Here is a 22,046-nt window from a genome sequence, read left to right as displayed (position 1 = left end):
ATTGATCTTGTATATTAGGAGAACAGAAGGTGCATAGATGTTTGGTTGATTGATGAATACAGGTCTTTAAACAAGCATAGATTTTGCTCTTAGCTTTCTAAGTTAACAGGCCTTTAGTGGCATGGGCTTAGGAACAGTAGCATTCTAATAGACCTCACCGTAGGTCAGTCAGTAGATTTCATTAAATACCTCATGCGTATAGAACACATACAAGGGCTTTGATCACTTGAGCAGGGGCAGGAGGATTGACACTGCCATATCTGGTCAAGTTGTAGCCAGTGTTTTGGAAACTGAACGGTTGATTTGTTTCGTTCACAAATGTCACTCGAGTATTAGGTGTAAGGTAATAGGGGGTAGCCCCTTCTCCTGAGGAGCTTGTACATTGCCTGTATGGCAGCATGAAATCTCATAAGAGAAGTTGGTCATGTGCTACCTGAGCTTCATTGACTCTTAGAGCAGTTGCTATAGGTTTTAAAAGTGCTTTGATGTACTTAAACACTAAATAAATGCCAAATGTGTCTGGAAAAATCAAGTTGTAATGTTGAAAGAATTATTTTGAAAAATAATAGTTGACTAGGCAGTTTCCAAAGGAAGAAATCCAAGCTGTCAGTAGCCATATTTTTAAAAATGTTAAAAATCACTAATAATGAGAAAAATGCCAATTAAAGCAACTCCAAGGTTCCTCACACCTGTTAGATTGTCAAAAATGCCAAGTGTTGGAAGGGCTGTGGGCACACTAATGCTGTGAAAATTGATCTAGTCATTGTGGAAAGTGATGTGGAACCACGTCCCCAGAGTCACTAAACTGCATGTTTTTTGGCCCAGTAATATCACTCCCAGACCTGTATCCCCAATGGAAATTTTAAAATCAAACAAGAAAAGGACTCACATACAAAAAAATATTTATAGCAGCTTTTTGTAATGGTAAAGAACTGCAGATTTAGAGGGTGCTCATTAATTGGGGAATGACTGAACAAATTATAATATTTGAGTGTGAATGGGAAACTTTTGCCATAAGAAATGATCAAATGAATGGTTTCAGAGAAACCTGGAAAGGCTTACATGAACTGATCTAGCAGAACCAGGAGCGCAGTTTATATTATAGCAACATTGTAGCTACAGTCTTGAAAGACTTAAGAACTCTCAGTAATGCACAGACTGTCCATGATTCTAGAGGACTGGTGAAGAAGCATGTTCTTCACTTCCTGATAAAGACATGATAGGCTAAAGATGTAGAAATACATTTTCTAACATGGCCAATGTGGGGATTTGTTTTTCTCGATTATACATATTTGTTATGAGGGATTTTTTTCCTTTTCCCCCTTTATTCCCCCTCCCCCCAATTGGTGGGGAGATATGGGAGGGAAAGAAATGTGAAATGCTTATGAATTGAAAAAAGGAGAACTTTAAAAAGGAAAATAATAATTGGCATCATATTGAAAAGGTATTGAACATTTTTTATGAGATCTGAGAGGTTAGCCCTTCTGGATTCCATATTTTATGAACTATATGTTGTCACTTATCACAATGGAAATACACATTCATTGAACAACTGTGAACACCAGACTCAATAATCCTTTGCTTAACTGTTTCCATCTTGATCCAGCTAACCAGACCATATCTTATCCTATCAGATTTTCAGTTTCTAAAAGGCTGTTGATGGTTCTGTGTGTCCCAATCTGTTAGTCAAGCAGCCCTTTTGTGATTACTGTGGAAAATGTTTTAGTGAGAGAAGGCAAATAGTTTTTACCTAAAGGAAATCCACCCTCTTTCACAACAGGGAATCTGTTGTTAGTGTGTCTGGCCTAAATGGTTTGTCCTGACCTCACATTCCAGTTCAGTAGTAGACATTCATGTTATCTAAAGTGAAAGCTTTGTGTTATAGGGTGGGCAGGTCAAACATGTGCTCTTCTCAGAGTCACTCGGAAAGGAGAGCTTCCTTTGTGCTTGGAAAAAATCATTGAAAAGGAAAGAAAATGTGGAGTCTGTGGTTTGTTTTTTTTCCTCATAGGTCTGTGTATTTGGAGCTATAATATTCAGACATGAAAAGGGGTTAGAAAAATACGTTTATGATTTTGGGAATGCCTAGGGGTCAGATTGCATTTGTACAGTTTACATTCTGCTGGACAAATTCACTTAGTTCCCAGTTGATGGGGATGCTTCATGGAGAGATTAAGATGAACTTGCCATTCTGAAATTCAGGTAAAAGTGCCTTTTGTTGAATGAAGGGAGCTATGTGTACTTTGGAAGAAACGTGGTGTTTAATTCTATCATTTGAGAAAACGGCTGTCTTTGTGTTAGTGGCCTGTAGTGTGTGGACATGTGGCTGGAATGGAAAGCAAAGAAAGCTTTAGTGATGGTGGTCCCTGGAAAAGAAGTAGAATTGTAATACCCCCTTAGCAGAATTTGAAAGGCCCAAAAAGTTATGTTTCTTAATGGTAATATTATAAAACTATCAATAGCTTAGGGAAATATATACAAATATAACATTTCTCTAGGGAGATAGATAGGAATTTTTAGTTCATATTGAAACACGATAGGCAAATTTTTATGGTATAAAAATTACTAGTGTCTTTTAAATCACAGTTATTTCTGGATATACCCTTCTCATCTCCCTTTCCTTCATTTCCTGTGTAATAATGAAAAGCAGCCAATATAACTTCCACATATGTCACATTTGACATGTGTGTTTTGCCACCCTCCTCTCACTACAGAGGGAGGAAGATTTGTTTTATCATCTGTCGTCTGGAATCAGTATTGATCATCAAGTTTAATCTGCGTTCATCTGCCCTTTAGAGTTGTTTTCATTTACATGTAGTAATTGTGTCTGTATTGTTCTCATGATTTTGCTTTCTTTGCTCTGTACTATTTCATACAAATCTTCCAGTATTTCTCTGGATTTATTATTCAGGATGGTAAGTACACCATTATCTTCATATGCCACCCCTTATTCAACCACTCCTCAGTTTACGGACATCATCTTTATTTCTAGCTTTTTGTTACTGAAAAAAATGCTTCTGTGAATGTTTTGTTATCATTGAGATCTTTTTTTTTTGTATTTGACTTCCCTAGAGTACATGCCCAGTAATGGTGATTGCTGGATCAAAGGGGAGGAACCGTTTAATAACTTTTATCATGTAATTCTAAATTGTTTTTGGAGTGATTGGACCACCAGTTTATATCATTGCCAACAATATTAGTGTGCCTGACTTGCCACAACCCCTCCAAAATGGACTATTTCTATCTTTCTGTTGGCGGGTATGAGGTGAAATGCCTTTTTTTTATTTGTGTTTCTCTTATTAAGTGTTTTTTGGAACATTTTTCCAATATGTTTGTTGGTAATTAGCATTTCTTCTTTTGAAAAATTGTTTATATCCTTTGACCACTTTTCTACTGTTTTTTATACAGTGGATTCTTAGATATTTTCTTTGACTACTTTGAAAGGAAATGGAACCTAGTGATGAGCCTGGCATCTAGAAGTGTAACTAATGTAAAGGAAAATAGCAAGGAAAAGGAAAATGGCCTATCGTTTAAACAAGACAGGTTTTGAAATGTGTTTCAGTTACTCTTCTGTTTCAGATATAAAAGTAACTTCTAGTCAGGGGTTCCATGCTATTTCAAGAGAAAATGAGGAGAATGGTGATAATGGCATTAACCTACATAGAAAGTTTTTCAGTGCTATTTATTGGATTGTACTTGTAGTAGCTTTGATGTAGATAAGAAAATAGATGATTTGTTCATTATAGGTAGATTTGTAGTGAGAGCTCTTTATGCTTTGAGGAATCAGCTGCAGGTCTCTTTGAATTGGGTAGATCTTAAGATCTAACTACAGATGTTTGGACATTTGTATATTATTGATCTCTGCATTATGTTACTCAATAGCAGACCTTGGATAAAAATTGCTATAAAAAGAAAGAAAATGGAGATTCTGTGTTTTTTTCTTATTGCACATGTATATTTGAGTCAGCAAGGTCCTGATTAGTGTGAATAATGAAACCCCTGAAGTGAATGTATTATTAGTACTATTTGCATTCACATTGCATATTTCCATTGAGCTAGGACCAATGGCCATATTTTATATAAATATAATTAATAGTGCAAATTCAAACATTTGAGAATACTTCAGAGGATTCATTGTTCACACAAAACTAGACCTAGCTGTAAAAAGACTTCTATGATCTGAGAATCACTGAGCTTAAAAAAAGTTTCAAAAGTTTGTGAATTAAGATTTACATTAAATCATCACTATCATAAAATTAACTAAGAAATGGAATCCAGTATATGGTGGGTCTATTTTGGATCCCAGCTAACAGAGAGAATAATTAGTGAATTTTACTGAATTACCAAAAGAAATATTGTTGTTGACTAGTTTCACATGTAAAGTAATCCCATGTCATGTAGATTCTACTTATAGTTTTTATCTCCCATATACCCATGAATAAAGAGTTACATGTAAATTTGGTGGATTTTATGTCCCTTATCAACTTAAGAAACAACAACCCACCTTTAAATTTAAATGGGTAATCTTTTAATTGAAAAGCTGTGTCAGTTTCTTTTATTCTGAATAAACTTTTCCCACTTTTCCCCATACCTTATAGTTTCTTCTTCTGTTTTCTTCTTCCATACCTAGTTTTCTAGCCTAATTTTTGCCTTCAAAAAGAGTATCTGTTTTAATTTTGTATATTGTGAACTTGATCATATTAGAAATAGTCTATTTTGACTTCACTTTGGCATAGACATGTTCTTTTTGCCATATTCCAGTTCAGAATAGCTGGTTTAACCCAAAATTAGAGTGCTTTGAGTGTTGTTGGTCTTTTGCCATCTTGTGCTGTGGAAGAAATACCACTTGTAACCCTTTGGGAAAGAATGCATTATTTCAGTTTGCCTGAACTTCTTCATCTGGTCCTTCTGAGTTCTTAATGTGTTGAATGAAAATGGAATTTTGGCCAGTACATGACACCGTAGCTTGTCATAATGTATTTTCCCTCCCCTTGTCCATTAACAAAGCTGATTGCAGAATGCTTTTTTAACTTGGTTTTATTAACTGCACATTTTATTTTCTTGTCTCTGGAACCTTAATTCATTTTCAGAATCTCTTCTGAAATAACACCTGTTGTAGTATGTTGATTACACAGATTACTGTTTGCCAGTCATCTGATGTAGAGGTTTTGCTTGGGAACTGTCACTAGCTGGTTATTAAACATCTATTATCACCACTCTGGAATTAGCTTTCCCCTAAAGCATACATTTAAAATAAAGTTAGGCATTGTAGTCTCTCTAATTGCTTCTTTGCTACATCACATTCAGCACTCTCATTCAGAAGTATGAATCATCAGTAGGATTCCTAGAGTTCAGCTCATGACCAGTAATATCAAGACAGTTAAATTTGAAATCCTAGTGGTTAGTCAGAGTTGACTAACTTTGAACTCATGCTACTCTCTTTTTTATGTTACTGCAAACAACAGAAGGGTTCTTCCTAACATTGGTGGGAATCTATTATGTATGATGATCACAACACATACTTTCATTCCTTCCTTCATCTCCCACTGTCCCTAAGATTTTTGTATAACACGTCTGTACTATCATTGCCTAGAGGAGCCATGGTTTTTGTTCATGTTGAAACTCCCTCCTTGGTGTGTTTTATAATCCTCTTATGCTTTACCAGATAGTTTTCCTATATTGCTGAGCCTCAACAATGAATACTTTTTAGCCAGCCTAGTGGCTCAGAGTGACCCTTTCTAAAGTTAGGTAGGCTGCTGAGTCCATGCCCAATGCTGTGCCAGATTTGATTGGGACTTGAGAGAGCTGCTTTTCTTGCTGGCATATAACCTTTGAGAATTTGTAGACAACTACAGGCCATCAACAGGAAGGATAAGGTACTGGTCTCCTAAGCCAGGATTGTGATTTTGAGTCCTATGTGGGGTGGAATGGTCACTCATTTTGGGGCATCAAGATGGCACAGTGGACACAGTGCTGGGCCTGGAATCAGGAAGACTCATTATGTTCAAATGTGGCTTCAGACACTTATTAGTTGTGTGACCCTGGGCAAGTCACTTAACCATTTGCCTCAGTTTCCTTATCTGTAAAATGAGTTGGAGAAGGAAATGGCACACCTCTCCAGTATCTTTGCTAAGAAAACTCCATTTGGAGTCACAGAGTCTGAAACAACTGAAATAACAGAAAATACAACAACCAAGCCAGACTGACATTTCTAGCTCAGGTGAGACATAAGAATAGAATTTTAGTGGAGGACTTATTGACTCTGTAACATATATGTAAACATATATGTAATATGGGAATAGGGACTGAATCTGTGACTTATTTTATTGGCATGAGGAATTCCCAGGTGAAGAAACTCCTGTTACCAATGAAGGTGGACACTCTCTAAAACCTGTAGTCCTTAGAGAGTTGCCTGAAAGGTTAAATGATTTGCTGTGGGTCACACAGCCAGGACGTGTTATTGTTACATATGAACCTAGATCTTCCCGACTTTGAGGCAAATTCTATATTCAACCATGTTATACTGCTTCTCTTATGTGTGTAATAGAGATAGGAAATACTTAATCATTTTTTGTTTTGTTTTGGGGAATGACTCCTGAAACATATTAAGATACCTTCAAGTTTTTTAAGACTGAGTTAGCAATCACTTTTCTAGGATTTGGACTTTTCCTGACCCCAAGGTTTGTCATTTTATAAAGTAGAAATTAAGATCTAGAATTGTATCGTCATTCTATTTTGGTCTTGAGAGTTTGGAAGTATAAAACTCAGTTTTAATGCAGTGGTTTGTACTGAACTGGAAAATTTTAAAGCTTTTAAAATAGTATTAATACTTAGACATAAAATTTATTTTCAACAATTATACTGGTTCCTGATTCATTGCATTTAGCAAGAGTTTAAAAATTGGCCAGAAAATTTATGCAGCAGGGGCCAAGTTACTCTTTTAATTGGTTAAGCTGAAACCTCAAACATTGTTTTACACAAATCTAATTGGAAAGAATTTTTCAAAGCTATAAATAAAAAAGATGTATTTGGAATAACAGTGTATTTGTGGTCAGCATTATAGTAAGGGAACTGTAATGGAAAAAATGAGTCAGATAATCTGAACGTATTTAGGAGTTGGTTCCCACCCCACCTCCCTCCAGCTCAATTGATGTAATCTCAGAAAGTAAAGTGCATCCAATGGAGGTAACATGGTGGTGATGTATTAAACAAAGTACAAAGATAGGCCTTTTTATTTCTTTACAAGTGTGAAGAAGTTTCCATAATGGAATTGGAAGGGCAACTTGCCATTGGCTCTTGGAGACTTAGCCATGCCCCTCAGGGCCTTTATTTTTTATTTTTAATGTAATTCTTTTTTTTTTTTTCAATGAACAAAAATCTGTTTTTTAGGCAGTTAGGTGGTGCATTGGATAGAGCGCTGGACCTGTAGTCAGGAAACCTCAATTCAAATCCAGCCTCAGACATTTAACTGTGTGACCCTGGGTAAGTCACTGTCTGGCTTAGTTTTCTCATCTGTAAAACAGGAATGAAAATAAGTTGTTACCTCTTGCAAATCTTAAGGTGCTATAATAAATGCTAGCTAATACCATTTTTCTTTTTACTTCCCCCCAAAATATATTTTTTAGTCTATACCCCAAATTTGTCACCTGTCTGTTAGGAGATGAGCAGCATCATTAGTCCTCTGGAATTGTGGTTAGTCACTGCATTGATCAGAGTTTTTTAAGTCTTTCAAAGTTTTTTGTCTTTACAATGTTGTTATAGTATAAATTGTTCTCCTGGCTCTCTGCCCATTTCACTGTTTGCATCAGTTCATATAGGTCTTCCAAGATTTCTCTGAAAGCTTCCCATTTGTTATTACTTATATTACAGTAATATTCTGTTACATTCCTGTGCCATAATTTGTTCAGCCATTCCCCAATTGATGGGCACCTTCCATATTTTTAGTTCACACTACAACAAAAAGAATCTCATTTTTAAACATATAGGTCTTTTCCCTTTTATTTGAATATAGGCCTAATAATGGTATCACCAGGTCAAAAAGTATGTACAATTTAGTGACTTTTGGTGCATGGTTCCAAATTACTTTACAGAATGACTGGACTTAATGTATAGCTCCAACAAACAGTTATATTAGTGTCCCTGTCTTCCCATAGCCCTTCCAACAATTAATGACTGACATTTCTAGCTCAGGTGACTATTCATTTTTATTTATTTTGAAATAGACATAAGAGTTGTTAACAATTTTTAGCCCCTTCCTTGAAAGTCTCTTGTCAACTGAAAATGCAAGGAAACTCAAGTAAAATTAAATCCCAGTTCTTAGTGTTTGCGGACTTTTGGAGGGAAGTTTGGTGTCAAGACTCCTAGTACCTACTGCAGATGTGGCCTATACCATCCAGGAGCCTGGGAGAAAAAAGACAAGATGTCTATTTAAATGCTAGATTGTGTAGTACTGACTCTAAATATAGTAGAAATTCAGACATGAAAAAGATCAGTATCAGTAACTCAGAAAAGCTGGACTTGAATAAGAAGAGAAGAATGAGGTGGGAAAGGGTGCAACAATGGGACAAGTATTTATTAAATGTCTGCCTCGTGCCATGCTCTGGGCTGAGAGCTTTACAAATAGGATCTCATTTGACCCTTATACTAATCCTGGGCAGTAAGTGCTGTTATTTTCCTCATTTTACAGTTGAGGAAACTGGGGCAGACAAAGCCCAGCACTCTCTCCACTGCTGAGCATCATTATGGCTATCCTGAGGGTAAAAATAGTAAACTTAAAATCTGATGACATGAATTTATTCATTACTCTCAAGTAGAGATTTTAGATGACAGAAAGAGGTGATGGTTCTGCTTGTCCTCTGCCCTGATCAGACCATCTGGAGTATTGCATTCAGTTCTGGAGACCAAATTTTAGGAAGAACATTGAACTCATGCCGTAGGACTGGTGGAAAGAAAGTTTAGGTGAGATAGGTAGCATTTGTTAAGTCAGTACTTGAAAACCTGCCCTGTTCAGTTTGGCCTCCCAGGACAGAATTGGAGCAGTAAGAGAAGTCAAAGAGAAGTAGATTTAGATTTGATGTGATGAGAAACTTCTGAACCATTAGAGCTATAGAGGTAGAAGGGGCTCCCTGGGGGAGTCAGGGATCCTGCCTTACTTTAAGCAAAAGAGGTTCTGTGACCAGCTGTATTATAATGGTGATTCTTTTTTGGGTAGGGATTTGATTCCATTGCCCCTGAGGGTCCTTCCAACTATCATTTACATGCTTTGTGATGTCCTCCAGGAGCTTGGCAAGGCAGATGGTCAAGTTAATGTGGCCAAGTAAGGTGTTAGACATATTGTTAAATGACAAACTCTTGGAGATTGGGGAACAGTCCAGTATTCCTTTCTTAATTTGACTTTTTACTAGGCCAGTTGATTTTAGTGATACTAGATTTTGGTATGTGTGGTTCTTTCCCTGGTACCATTTCCATGTTACTCTAGCATTTAAAATGCTTGACAACCTGCTCTCATCCTGCCTTTCCAGCCTTCCTATACACGCTTCCCTTCCATGTGCTCTTTGGTTCCGCCCTCCTGGCCAGTAACATTGCTTATCCCTTTTTGATGATTTGTACCAGGTGAACTGCAGGTTGCAGTTTTCTCCTTCCTTACCTCTTATTCTTGGAATCCCTGATTTCCTTTGAGACTCAGCTCAGATCCTTTCTTCTGTAGGTGTCTTTTCTTTGTTTCCACAGTTACCGTGTTTCCCCGATAATAAGACACTGTCTTATTAATATTTTTGGAAAGAAAAACACCAGAGGGCTTATTTTCAGGGGAGGGCTTATGTTGTCCTGCCTCAGCGATCCTCCGCGGCACTGCTCTCAATGGCGCCAGCAAGCAAATCACTGGGGTAGAACAGGATGATGCACTCACTGCTGCAGCTCTGATTGGATGCAGCTCGGGGCGCTGCGTGCGTTTTGGGGGGGGGGACGGTGCATACAGAGGGTACCCTAATGTAGCGTGTAGCCACAGGGGATCACCTTCACTACAGTAGCAATCTCAATAGGGCTTATTTTAGAGGAATCTTGCACAGTAAGGGGAGGGCTTATTTTCGGGATAGGTCTTATTATCGGGAAAACACGGTTGTACTTACTCTACATTTGGTACATAATTCCTTTTTTTTTTTATTCTGGGTCCCCTATCTTTTACAAATTGGAAGTGTAGAGACCATTCATAGATCCAGTCCCACTGCTGATCAACCCAAAACTTTAACCTGCTTTGTTTCTGACCTGGGTCACTTCATCCCCGCTTTGGCAGCCTGGTGGCCCTCTGCTCCTCAGGGTTCACCATACAGATTCTAGACAGTGCATTTACTCTGTCAGTTGTTCTGCTTTCGTTCAGAACTCCCGAGTTCATATGAACCATGGGCCCAAGTCTCCCCAATATTAGATACTATGTGTGTGCCACCATGCCTGGCTCTGGGGTTTTTGTTTTTTGAGAGTTAGTGAGACTGGGGAAAAATATTTAATCAGTTATTTGTTGGTTCCATGACCCTTCTGTATGCAAGAAACTTATAGTCTGTGCAGAATCAACACATACACAGATAAGTGTGTGTGTGTATGTGTATATGTACACACAAATACAAATACAAAAATTGAATGGGGGGGAGACAAGAACTGGGGGAGGAGCTTTAATGATTAGAGAAATGCAATTGAAACAATTCTGAAGTTATATTTCACACTGATCAGATTGTAAAAAATGACAGTTGTTGGAGGGACTACAGGAAAACAGGCCCACTGCTACACTGTTTTGGTAAAGATGTTAATTGGTTCAGCCATTCTGGAAAGTAATTTGGAACTATGTCCCAAAAGTCAAGCAACAAACATTTATTAAGTGCCTACTTTATGCCAGGGACTGTGCTACATACTGGGGATATAAAGACAGACAGGGGCTCTCAAGAATCTCCCACAGTCTAATAGGGAAAAACATACAAACTATTATGTACAGACAAGGTATATACAAGGATAAATTAGAAATAATGAAAAGAGGGAAGGTATTAGAATTAAAGGGAAATCACTTTCTTGGGAGATAGGATTTTAGCTGAGACTTTAAGGAAGTCTGGAAAGCCAAGAGGTGGAAATGAGAGAGGGCATTCCAGAAATGGGGACATCCACATAAAGGTGTACACCCTTTGATTCAGTTATACTACTGCTGGGAAAGAAAGAGGAAAAGGATCCATGTGTACAAAAATAATCATAACAGATCTTCTAATGGCAAAACCTAGAACCTAAGGGGCACCCATCTGTTTGGGAATCACTACACAAAGAAGTAATGACAAACACCAACCAGGGAGATGACGTATCAATTTCTCTTTTTAGTCCAAGGGTGTTTACCATCCCCTTCACTACCTCTTTCCTTCCTTATTGACTTCAACTGTCTGACTCATTTTTCTTTTCCATTTAATCTATTTCCATAGTCCTCAGTGACTTCAGTATCCCTCTTAACTCTTTTGACAGCTCAACTTCAACTCTTCAGTTTTAGTCACCTTCTTCTCCAGGCTTCTGTAATCACCTTTGTAGACTGGTCATCCCCATCATCTTCTCTGACTCTGGTGCTGCTCAACTGGTGGGAAAGAAATGAAGCCCTGGTGCTGGCTACATGTATGTCCTCCAAGTCTAACTCGATTTTCATTGCAGTTTAGCAATCCTTGTTGATTTCTCTCATTGACTTTTCATTGCATTTTTTACAACAGCTGTTCCAAAGCTGACCCTGTTTAGGCATCAGAGATTCAGGCTATCTAGCAAAAGTGCCTACCTCAAAGCATTTCTGTGGCCACATCCTCCCCACCACTTTAGAATTTCCTCAATTCATCTTTCCCTTTATTTTTTTCCTGTCTCTAAAGATGGTATCCTTCTCTTATCCTTCCCAAAGCTAGCATCATAGATTCAGAACTGGAATGGGCCACAGAGACTATCTAAACTACCTGGTTAATTAGGTGACTTGCCCAAGGTCATACAGTAGGAAAGTATAAAGCTAGGTTTTGAACCCAGGCCCTCTAGTCCAAATCTAGTGGTCTTCCCAGTAACAGATGCCTACCTTACACTAATCTGTCCATTCTCCATCAGTTATTCCTTCTTTTGCTTCTTCAAGATCTCTTCATTTTTATTAACTTCATTTTTGCTCATTAACATCCTTAGGTTACACTATCTTTAAACAAATTCCCTCTTTAACTTATACTGTCTTATTTGTGTCTCTCATTGCCAGACTTTTCTTTAAAAAGTAATATGTACTGTCTACCTTCATTTCCTCATCATTTCTTCAATCCTGTACCCCTTCTAATATGACTCTCTCACACTACTTTCCTAAATGATCTGTCTAGTGTTACTAATGACTTTATGTCTGCAAAATTCAGTGGTGTTTGTCTTCATTTTTCTGGGGAGCTAGTTGCAAAATTTAATTGTATCTATTTAATCTTCATTTTCCTCAGTGTCTTTTTAACACTGTTGGCCATCCTGTCCCCTTGAAATAAATGGCCTTGCAACTTTAGCATCTATGATGTATAACCACTGCAAAAAATTGTCATCCTTTAGCTGTGTGAAACAACTAGAGACCATTTGAGTGTGCAATTGTATGGGCCAGACTATAAGCACAAGAGAAGAGATTAGAGAAAGGAAGATCATGGTGCTTTAGAAGAGCAGAAGAAGGCCACTGCAGAGGTGCAATGGAAGTGTGGGTAAGTCTTAAATAAGAATACAAGCTCCAGAAGGCATTCACTGAGTCCAACCCCTGCATCTTATAGATGAGGAAACTGAGATACAAACAGGTGAGGTGATTTACCCAGGGTTACACAGGTGTTGGTGTGCCAGTCAGGATTTAAGCCCATTTCTTTCTGACCACAGGTCTAGTGGTCTACTCAGTGCACCATGTTGCTGCTTTCAGAGCATCTTGCAAGGCAGTAATACATAAATTGTCACATATTGAAGAAGTGATAGAACATTGGGACCCAATTCTTACTTGATCCCAAGTCCAGTAAACTCTCCACTTATTCTATGTTGCAATTGCTGATATTGTTGTCACTGTAAGTGTTTAGTTGGAAATAGTGCAAAAATCTAGTGGAAACATATTTCCTATAGTGACTGTCATGCAAAACATTTGTGAACTCAGAACAATGGAGAAAAATCATTGAACTTCTTGAATTAAAAAAGATCAATAGAGAACTGAGCATCAATTCAGATGGCTGAAAATAAATAAATCATCAGTCAAAACAACAAAAAAAGAAAGAAAAGGAAGGGCATTTTAAGCAGGAGGAAAGCAAAGGCATAAAGGCAGCAATAAATGTCTGTGTGAGCAGAAAATAAATGGATCTGCCCAACTGAATGAGGGACCTTGAAAACCAGACCAAGAAGTTTGGACTTGATAAAGGCAATTGTATGTTCCTGAGTAGGGAAGTAACATACTTCCAGTTTAGTCAACAAACATTTATTAAGTTATTAAGGGTGGCTAGGTGGCAGAGTGGGTAGAGTACGAGGCCTGGAGTCAGTAAGACCTGAGTTCAAATTTGGCCTCAGATACTAGCTGTGTGATCCTGGACAAGTCACTTAATTCTGTTTGCCGCAGTTTCTCTTCTGTAAAATGCACTAGAGAAAGAAATGGCAAACCACTTGAGTTTCTTTGCCAAGAAAACTCCAAATGGGGTCACAATGAGTCAGATATGACCAAACAACAAAATTTATTAAGTACCTACTAGGTAGGCCAGGGAGCCTTTCTAGGGATACAGAGCTAAGCATGAAACTGTCCTTGCCCTTAAGAGCTTAGACTCTATCAGGGCTATACTACATTTATAAATAAAGACAAAATAAATAACAAGGTAATGGCTGGGGGGGGGGGGGGGGGGGGGGGGGGGGGGGCCAACGCCACTGGCAGTAGGGGGATCATTGAGAATTTTGTGAGGTGCAAGTACGGAGAAAGGTCTGTGGGTTGTCTAGGAGACTTACCTAAGTCTAGGTGTGAAGTGAGGTATGCTTGGGCTAGCTTGTCATATTTCTCTAATTCTGTGCTTTATTCATTTAACAAATATTTAGTGACATGTTCAAGGCATGTGTGTATGTGTATATGTAAATATGTGTGTATATTACATCTATGTATATATAAATATGGACTCTGCCCTTTGGGAGCTTAGTAGAGAGTATAAGATACATACTTGCATTCTTTGATGAATATGTTTTCATCAATTGAGGCTTGGATCTGAGCTGCACCTTAAAGGATGCATGCCAGTTCCAGGAGGACAGAGCCTTCTAGGTAGGAAGGCTAGCATAAGCAAAGAATGGGAGCAAGAAGGCAAAAAGATACATTTCAGGGAACAATAAATGTCTCAGTTATTTTGTGGTAGAAAACTGGTCTAGAAGAGTACCTTGAGGCTACATTACAGAGGGCCTTGAATGCCAACTTGAGAGGTTTAGGGTTTATCTGCTGGGCAGTACTGGGTTATTGGAGGCTTTTAAGCAGGGAACTTTGATCAGATTTTAGAGTTTCAAAGAGGCTTTAGGGATCTTTGTTATCTTTCACTTTGAGTTAGCAAGGTCCATTTACTCTCCTTCCACACAGATACAACCCACACTCATTTTTGCCTCCTTGACTTTCTTTGTGATAAAAGTAAATGTTTGAGGAAGACAGCCAGGTGACTTTGTGTAGAATATGTTTGAAGGGTAGAGGTGAGAGACTGGGAGGCTTCCAAATAAGATTCTCTTTAGGTTATGAACTAGAGTGATAGCAGTAAGAATAGAAAGGAGAAGCTGGAATGAGATAGGGTGGAAGAGTTATTGCTCACTCTGTGACTGACCAAATGTGGGGAAAGGAATGTCAAAGATGACTCTAAAGTTTGGATCCTGGATGACTGGGGAAATGGTGGTGCCATTAATAGTAATAGAATAAGTCAGAAGGAGGAACTGTTCTGCGAGGAATATGAGTTTAAGATCCTAAGAAATAGAGGGAAGAAAGAACAGTATAAGCAGGGACATAAAGGCATTTTGGATGAGTATAGCTCATGTGTGTGGACAGCAAGTAAGGACATTAATAATAATGATGATGATAGCAAACATTTATGTATTCTTATATTTACTGTGGCAGTCACTATTCTCATTTCTTTAAAATTATCTCATTTGAGGCTCAAAACAACTCTGTGCTATTTTAAATAATAACTAACAAATTTACTGTAAATAAAATTAAACCCTCATTTTAAGATGAGGAAACTGAGGCAAACAGGTAAAGTGATTTTCCTAGCATCACATAGCTAGTAATTACTAGTGTGTGAAGTCAGATTTGAACTTAAGTCTTCCTAACTCCAGACTTGGCACCCTATCCACTGTGAGATGTATTTAATGACAAAATTTGATGATGGACAAGATTCAGGGGATAAAGGAGAGGGAACAGTCAAAGATAACTATAAGGGTTTTTTTGTCTTGGACTGAGGGAGATTTGATGCCAGGGGAACCTATTTAGGGGCATGTGCAGAGGGGCAAAAATGAAGTCACTTTGACATAACAAAGTTTGAGCAGGACATCCAAATAGAAATATTTCTGTACACCATTGAATATGTAGGACTGGAGTTAGAGGTAAGAGTACAGAATTGGTGATTTGGGAGTCAGCTGAGTAAAGGTAATTATTGAAGCCATGGAAATAGATATGCTCTGAGAGAGGGAATAAAGGACAGACCTTTGGATGATGGCACAGGACAATGGGAGGAGTTTGAGAAGACAGAACAGTAGCAGTCCTAGAGGTTGGGAAAACCCTCCAAACCATAAAAAGTGCTTTGTCAAGAAAATGAAGGGACAGCTGGAGGGTTTTAAGAAGTAGTAATAAGTTCAAAGTATCCAATTCATTAGGAAGATCAAGAAGAATCAGAAGAGAAAAAACATCATTGGATTTGACAAGGAGGTCATAGGATTTAGAATGGAAGGGACCATTAAGAATATCTAGTTCCACTTTCTCATTTTTGTAATTGAGGACATGGAAGCCCAGAGAGAGGAAGACATTTAACTGAGGGCACAAATGTCATAAGAAGTAGGGTCTTCAAGTTTCTCACCTAGATGGCCTTGGGGGAGAGGAGGAGGAGAAGGTATCTGGTCCCTACAGGAAAGAGACATGAGCTCCAGATTGCACCCCCATTTAATTGACTCCATGACAGAGAGAGGTTAGTTTTAGCAGAGGAATCATGGTATGGTACAAAGAATCAGAAGGGACTTGGATTCAAATTGTGCTTCTAATGCTTACCACCCCTGCATCCTGGAGTAAATCACTTAACCTTCCTGTGTCTCAATATCATGTAATGGTAAGAATCTAACAAAGTGGGCAGGTAGGTAGGTGGTATATATAGTAGATATATATATATATATATATATATATATATACATAATATAATAGATAAAGCACCAGCCCTGGATTCATGAAGACCTGAGTTCAAATTTGGCCTCAGACACTTAACACTTACTAGCTGTGTGACCCAGGGCAAGTCACTTAATCCTGATTCTCTCTCTCACACACACACACACACACACACACACACACACACACACTCTCAAATGACATAATATACCTAATGTGCTTTGTAAATGTTAAAGGATTCTCTAAAAACCAGCATTATTCAAGTGGTGGATATAAAAGCCAGGTTGACAGTAATCAAGAAGGGAAAGAGTTGCCATGGGGGAATTGCTAATGTCTCCCACTTCAAATCAGCTATTTAGCTAGTACCTATAGAATAGACTGCACTAGGCTTTCTGTTTTTTTCTGTAAAGGAGAAAGATGTTGAAACAAATATCTAACAAAGAGTTGATGTCCAAAATAATAAGTCCACAATAACATTCCTAGTCTTTGTGAAGACCTCTAAGGAGAGTAAACCCCCCCCCACACACACACACCTCTTGAGGCAGCCCATTCCACTTTAGAAAAGCTGATTGTTAGAAAGGTTTTCCTGACTCTGATTGTTAGGAAGTTTTCTTCCATTTTCCACTTCAGATATCACTGACATTCAGCAGTCACCCTGGCCACTTGTTTCAAGATATGTGGATTAGTAGTTAATTAGTAGTTAATTCACTTGGGCAAGGTATCTTGAATTCATAAAAATCAGCTAATTATTTTGGATTGAACTAGATAGCTATTCAAATTAATTCTCAAGATTTTGTGATTCTGTCATTTTATGCTTAGGGTCAGGAGAGTGGAAGTGAAAGAACAGCAGAGAATTCCATGGGGAAATGTCAAATAGAACCTAGAATTGGTGATGTGATGCATTTGTCTTCAATTACTGCCCTAGTTTCATTGTGCTTCATGAATCCAATTTTTTAAAAAGTTTCTACATTGGGGTGGCTAGGTGGTGCAGTGAATAGAGCACCAACCCTGGAGTCAGGAGGACCTGAGTTCAAATGCAGCTTCAAGACACATGACACAAAAACTAGCCATGTGACCTTGGGCAAGTTACTTAACCCCAGTTGCCCTCCAAAAAGCAAAAAACAAACAAACAAACAACAAAAAGTTTCTACATCGTCACCTGTTGTTGGAAAATAAGGGTCTAAGGATCGTCATTTTGTCTTCTTGCTTTTGATGCTTCTCTATTGCTTTGGACTTTGTGGAGAGATTGGATTTCCTAGCTGAGCAAGGAAATGTTTTTCTTCCATGAGAATTCTGTGACGTTAGAATTCCTATGGGATGCTTTTTTCCCTTCCTCGTGTTGACTTTTATTTAAAATTTTTTTTGTATGAAAGAGCATTACATTTTTTTCTAGTTATTTAAATTTGCATCTCCATTATCTTTCATAGATTTCTTTCCATCATCTTTTCACATGGGCCAGTGGTCTTTTTCTGGTATCATGGGTCAGGATTAATTTTCTTAAATTGATGATGGTTTTATTTATATTTATATATAATGTAATAGGCTCTAAGGATTTTTCCCTTTTATAGATTAAGACATGGAAGAGGCTTTTAGAAATTGTTCATTTCAATCTCATTTTTAGATGAGAATACCAAGGCCCAGAGAGGTTAAATAACTGGATTAGTGTCATGTAGATAGTAACACATAGATAGGAAATTTAAATTCAGGTCCTTTGATTCCAAATCCAGTGTGCTTTCCACCACACTATGTCATATCACAAAGCACTGAGGAAACTGAGGTTGAGACTTCCTATAGTCACATAATCAGTCGAGAAATTGTTTGCCAAGCACTGACTGCTGTGCTGAGGACACAAAGAAAAGCACAAACGGTTCCTGCCTTCAAGTAGGCTCTAATGCTCTGATGCTCTGATGCTCTAATGCTCTAATGCTGGAGACGGTCTGTAGATGGCACACGTAAGATAATTAGACAGGAGAAGGTAGGGAGGGCACCGACGTCTGAGGGGTCAGTAAAGACCTTGTGTACGAGGCGGTGCTTGAGCCAAGTCTTGAAAGAAGGCAGTGGAGGCAAGTAGGCAGAGCACTGTAGAAATGAGAGGCATCCAGTTTAATGGGCTTATAGAGATCAGATGGCTGTTTGAGGAAAAGCAACAGCAGCAGGTCAGTATGACTGAGCCATAGAATGCCTGGAGAGGAGTACTGTTTAAGAAGACTATAGGACCAGGTTATGAAAAACTTTAAATTCAAAACATGGAAGTTTATATTTGATCCTAGAGGTAATAAGAAGACGCCGGAGTTTTATTATCTCCCCCCAGTTTGGGAAAGGAAATAAATGCTTGTAAATTGAAAACCAAATTTAAATCTAAAAGATTTTTAAAAGAAAAGCAATGGAAATGTGAATTGGTCCAGCCATTATAGAAAGCAATTTGTAACTGTGCTCAAAAAAATTACTATTCTTTGATCCACCAGTACCACTATGAGGCTTATATCCCCAAAGAGATCAAAGGAAAGGGGAAAAAAAAAACTGATGTATACAAAAATATTTATAGCAGCTTTTTTTGTGATGGCAAAGAACTAGAATCTAAGAGAACATCCATCTGTAGCAGCAAGCACCCCAGCACCCCCAGGGTGGCTGCCAACACAGGTTCTTGGATCTGCTTTGCTAAAGGAAAGCAACTCAAAATGGGTTAACAAGCTTACTTTAATCAGTCAAATATGTATCATTTACCTAGTTCAGGGGAAAAAGGTCAGCACCCCAAACTTCAGAGTATACAGACAGAATTATCATGACAGAGAAACAGATCAAGTAGACAGGTTTCCAAACTGTCCAACCATTACATCCATACCAAATCAACATCTGGGTTTTTCGAAGCCGGGAGGCTCTCAACAACAGCTTCCCAGAGTCTCATCTGATCAAATCACAGAACACTTCTCAAAGTGAGCCCCAAAGCAAAGCCTCATATCAGGGATTAAATAGCCTTCTCCTGGGTCAGAGAATGTAATCACCCTCTTGACCCACTGCCCAATCACACAGCATCAAGGTGTGGGCATTCCTGAAAACCAAGCCTCCTGCCACAGGCTCCATGTGACCACATTCAGCCTATTAGGAGGCAGAGTATATTTTCAAATCAAGAAAGGTTCTCAGAGTCTCTTAAGTCTATCAAAGGGCCTAGGGGCAGGGAAGATCTTTAAATTTGCATTTCCATTACACCATCGGCTAGGGAATGACTGAACAAAATGTGAATGTAATGGAGTACTATTATTGCATTATAATAAATAAATGGGTTAGAGAACAGAGAAACCTAGAAAAACTTGTGTGAACTGATGCAGAATGAGGTGAGCAGAACCAGAAGAACAAATTGTGTAATAACAACAACATTACAAGGACAAACAACTTTGAAAGACTTAAGAACTGGTGGCCAGGTGGTACAGTGAGTAAGAGCGCTGGCCTCGGCATGGGGAGACCCGGGGTTGGTTCCAGCCTCAGATACTTGGCACCCACACAAAATGACTGGCTGTGTAACCTTGAGCAAGTTACTTAACCCTAATTGCTTTAAAAAAAAAAAAAAGAAAGAAAGACTTAAGAACTTTGAACAACACAGTGACCAGCCACAATTCCAGAGGACCATGATGAAAGCTAACCTTTTCCTGACAAAGAAGCAGTGGAGTTAGGGAGCAGGATGAGATGAATATTCTTTGAACACAACCAATGCAAAAGTTTATTTTGCTTGACTATACGTATTGGTTACAAGTGTTTTGCTTTTCCCTATTTTTTTTTCAAGGTAGGCAGATGGAAGAGGGAAAACAGATTTTTGTTCATTGAAAATGTTAAAAAAGGAAATTACTTTGGCAGTTTTGTGAAGGATAGATTGAAGTAGGGAGAGCCTTGAGGCAGGGAGACCAATTAAGAGGCTAGTAAATAATAAAAGTGAATGTTGTGACTCTGTGACTGAAAGAATGGGAGATCCAAGGAGAATTGAGAGTAAAGAAAGTGAATTCTGTCTAAAACTGAACTCATTATCTTTCACCTAACCACCCTCTTCCAAACTTCTTTCTGTCTAAAGCACCATTACCTTCCAGTGTCTCAGACTTTTAATCTTGATATTATTTGTAACTCCTTGCCTTTCTCTCATCCCAGTTGCCAAATATTGTCATTTCTTCCTTCACATCTCACGCATGCCACCCCTTTTCTCCACTAACACAGCAACCATCTTAGTTCAATTCCTGTCTAGATGATTGCATCGGCCTCCTAATTGTTCTCTTTGCCTCAAGTCTCTCACATGCCAGTCCATCCTATACCCTGATATCAAAGTAATTTTCCTTAAGCATTGACTGATCATGTTGTTCCCTTACTCAGCCAACTTTATTGGCTTCCTATTGCCTCCAGAATAAAATTTACATCACCCACTCTGCAATCCAGCCAAACTGCCCTCTCTTTTATCTCCTGTCTCACTGCTTTGCCCTGGCCATCCCCCCATGCCTGAAATACATTTCCTTCCACAGAGAGAATAGTTTCAGTTGGATGATGAAGTCAGAAGACATTACAAGGGAAGGGAAAAAACTAGCAAAATAGATCATGGGACAAGAGGCAATTTTGCATTCCACTGCAGAGGAGTGGGAAGAGAGGTGATCTTCGTGATATTATTTGTATCCATTTAAAATTTATCCTAGAATTATGATATAAGGTGATTGTCTGATTTCAGCCAGACTGTTTTCCTGTTTTCCCAGAGGCTTATCAAACACGAGGTTCTTTCCTTAAGTAATTTGTGGTTTCATGTTTGTCACATATTGGGTTATTTATTTCATTATTTTTGATTCTCATTTGTCTGGTCTGTTCCATTGATCTACTTCTCTGTTTTTTAACTAATGTCAAATGGTTTTGATGACAGTGTTTTAAAATGTAATTTGATATCTGGAAGCGTTATTTCCCTTTTATTCCTACATTTTTCCATTATCTCCCCTAAATATTCTAGATCGTTTGCTCCCTGAAATTAACTTTATTTTTTTTTTTGGTCTAGTCCTATAAAGTATTTCTTTGATAATTTGATTGGTATAGCATTAAAACTATAAATTAACTTTCATAATTTTTATTATATTGGCAAGGACAAGCCATGTTCTTCTAGTTATTTAAGTTTTATTTCTTTAAGGAATACTTTGTAATTGAATCTATAAAAGTAAGTATGTGTTTTGGTTTATTGACTTTCAAATATTTTATGCATTTTGTAATTCTTTTGAGTGGGCTCTCTTTCTATTATTGCATTTTGAATTTATTATTAAATAGAAATATTGTTGATTTTTGTGGTTGATTTTTATTTTGTAGTCTGCAACTTAACTGAAACTGATTTGTTTTAATTAATTTCTTTGGCAGTTCCCCAGGATTTTCTATGTAAATTATCATGTCATCAAAAAAGGATAGTTTTACTTCCTCTTTACTTACATTTATATTTTGTGACTTCTCACATTTCTAGAACAATATCAAATAATAACAACATAGAAAGCATCTTTGTGCTTCCAGTGCGTCCCCATTACATAAGATATTTGCTTTTGGTTTTAGGTACATAATTTTTATGAGTTGAAAAAAAAGAACCTTTGATTCTTCTTTGTAGGATCTTAGCAATAAATGAGTTTTGTACTGTGTCAGAAGCTTTTTCTGAAATTCTTAAGATAGTCATGTGACTTTAGATTGTTTTTATTTT

General features: G+C 37.9%; 1 protein-coding gene across 9 annotated transcripts in view; it reads left to right on the top strand.

Annotated features, from left to right (window-relative positions):
• GJC1 (gap junction protein gamma 1) overlaps positions 1 to 22,046 on the top strand; it is a 42,778-nt gene that overhangs the window by 7,609 nt on the left and 13,123 nt on the right. For 3 of the 9 annotated variants that reach the window (XM_069076146.1, XM_069076139.1, XM_069076140.1), the window contains exon 2: positions 12,565 to 12,707. The exons of 5 other annotated variants lie outside the window; for them this stretch is intronic. The gene's annotated coding sequence lies outside the window, so the exon portion shown is untranslated. Of the gene's footprint in view, positions 1 to 10,181; positions 11,635 to 12,564; positions 12,708 to 22,046 lie in introns of those variants that run through there. One more of the 9 variants, XM_069076144.1, reaches the window with a different exon arrangement.

Source organism: Petaurus breviceps, unplaced genomic scaffold (assembly GCF_028583685.1).
Source record: "Petaurus breviceps papuanus isolate PSGF00001 unplaced genomic scaffold, PetGlider_PUasm1.0 90925, whole genome shotgun sequence".
Classification (NCBI taxonomy): domain Eukaryota; kingdom Metazoa; phylum Chordata; class Mammalia; order Diprotodontia; family Petauridae; genus Petaurus; species Petaurus breviceps.
The sequence above is the reverse complement of the archived record's forward strand: the minus strand, read 5'-3'. Positions and strand labels throughout refer to the sequence as shown.